A 2812-nucleotide genomic window follows, 5' to 3' on the forward strand; every position below is an offset into this window, starting at 1 on the left:
TAGTATTTGTTAAATATTTGTGCTGGTCTTTTTTTATTTTGATGTGAAGGTTTATCATTTTTCTTTGAGGTTACCCTGTGATTTATAGTTTTCTTCCCAAGTTTAGAACAGTCTGTTCTATCCTGTAGTTGTCTTGACATCCCTACCATGTACAAGTTCTGTAATGACACAATTTTTTGCCTCTTTTTAGTTTGTAGTTCTCCTCATTTGTCAACTGATGTCTCTGGTTCCTTGTTTACAATCTTGTAGGCTTATTTACTTTGGATACTTCCACAGCTCAGTTGGTCTCTGGGTTATGTCGTCATGTGTGTTAATGGTCAGCTGTTGTTTGCTGTTGTTGGTTCTCTGCCCAAAGGCTCCCTTTAGCATCTATTTGGTCTGGTTTTAACAAATTCTCTTAATTTCTGCTTATCTGGAAATGTCCTAATTTCACTATCATATTCGAGGGACAATTTTGCTGAGTACATAATTCTTGGTTGGAAATTTTTCTCTTTCAGGATGTTATGTACATAATCCCATTGCCTTCTTGCCTGCATGGTTTCTACCGAGAAATCTGAGCCTAGTCTCATTGGTTGTCCTCTGTAGGTAACTTTTTGTTTTTCCCACACTGCTCTCATGATTCTTTCTTTATCTCTGATTTTGGTGAGTTTGATGATGATATGTCTTGGTGATTTTCTTTTGGGGTCTATACTGTTTGGGGTTCATTGGACTTCTTGAATGGATATATTCTCATCTTTCATCATATCAAGGAAGTTGTCTTCCAACAAACCTTGGACAATTTTCTCAGTGGTTTTATTTTTCTCTTCCTGTTCTGGAATTCCAATTATTCGTAGGTAATTTTGATGGTATCCCACATGACTCTTAGGCTTTCTTCATTTTGTTTTGATCTTTTTTCTGATTGATCCTTTTCCAAAGAAGTATTCAGGTATTTATCTTCAGTCTCATTAATTCTATATTCCATTGCATCAGTTCTACTCCTTTGCCCTTTCGATGTGTTATCTATTTCTGACAACTTAGTATTAATCTTCTGGATTTATGTGTGTAGATTTGGAATCATTTTTAATTTTCATTTATTTTGTCATTTTTTTTCTTGTATTTTCTTCTGAAATTCTTCTAGAGTTTTATCTGTGTTTTCCTTCATCTGTGTCCCAATTCTTTGAAGATACCTAAATATAATTCTTTTGAATTCTGTATCAGAGAGTTCCAATGCTGCGTCTTCCTCAGGGATGTGTTTTGGGTCAGTATCCTGCCTTGTTTCTACTGCTTTATCTTGTTTCTTCATGGGTAGTGTGATGCACTGTTGTCTCTGAGTCATTTTGACGTTTTGTGTTTATATTTAATTGGTGATTGTATGTTGAAGTGATTTGTCCACAATTTTTGTTTTCTTTGCGTGTTATGTACTCAAGCAGAGTACTGTGTTCCTCTATTTGCTAGTTGACAGCAGTTATACATTCACCACCTGTCTCCTTTCCTGTGTCAGCTTCTTGTATGTCCCTGCCAACCTTGTCAAAGAGAGCCTATTCTTAGGTCCTGTTTTTGTTCAAGTTTTTCCACTAGTTGGTGCCTAATCCACTTCTTTATAGTTCCTTTCAATGCTCAGGGCTTCTGGATTATCTTCTTTATCTCTGTCAATAAGTTTTTTTTTTCTTTGTTGAAGGGGGTCTCTGTCGCTTGTCTGCCTATTCCTCCATCTTACCAGAAGTCCCAACTTTCAATAGTTTTAAATATAAGCTTTCAGAAAAATTTCAGTTATATACCAATGTACAGAGATTTTCTCTTATTTTTTTTTAAAAGCACATACACAAATAGGATTAAGCTGTTGTGTAATTTGCTTTTGCAAATTTGACAATGTTTATAGGTTGTTTCAAAGCAGCATATAGAGACCTAACTTGTTTTCTTAATGACTGCATAGGTTTTTTTTACTGACAGGATGTACTATAATTGAGTTAATGAAGAACTTATTATTTAATGATAATAAATATTCCATTGAACACATAATGCTGGATTGAAGATAAAGATAAAGATGTATTTTAACCTTAACTCCTCCTTTTTTGTTTCTGAGAAAAAAGATGCAATTCTATGTATATTGTTGGAAGTGTGAGATGCTCATGTTAAAATGAGTTGGAATAACAGCAACAAAAAGAATAACACCAAAATTAGTAATTAATAAAAAACAAATAAAAGATACCAGTGTAACTCTTTTCTAGATTCAGGATAAATCCCTGAGAATAATTTACAGAGAACTCATAATCTATAGATAGCATTGAGCTATAAACCACTCCATAGAATAATAATTAACTTCATTCCCAGTTCTAATGCAGTATTTATGTTCTGTGAATTATTCAAAATAATATATCAGAGTGATTTTTCGTGATTTAAAAATTTTAGAAAGATATATTTCCAACTATTTTTTTTCCTAGATTAATTTAATTCATCACAAAATACATTATGAAGGAGTAAAGATAGTGTTTTTTTTTTTTTTAAAGTTTTTTAAATAAAAACTTGACCAGTTCCTAAATGATCTAGGAGATTATATATATGTATATCCAAAAAACAAAAACAAAAAACCCAACTCACCGCCATTGAGTCGAATCTGACTCATAGTGATCCCCATTGGATTTCCGAAGTAGTAAATCTGTTTTTGTTTGTTTGTTTGTTTGTTTGTTTTTAATTTAATTTTATTTATTTTGATTTGGGTGAAGATTTACAGAGTGAATTCACTTTCCATACAGCAGTTCACATATACTTTGTCTCATGTCATTGACCACAGTTTACAATGCAACAGCTCCCTTCCCACTTCCTCCCCATAGTT

This window comes from Orycteropus afer, unplaced genomic scaffold (genome assembly GCF_000298275.1).
Source record: "Orycteropus afer afer isolate SDZICR_OR568_19922 unplaced genomic scaffold, OryAfe1.0 scaffold00133, whole genome shotgun sequence".
NCBI lineage: Eukaryota > Metazoa > Chordata > Mammalia > Tubulidentata > Orycteropodidae > Orycteropus > Orycteropus afer.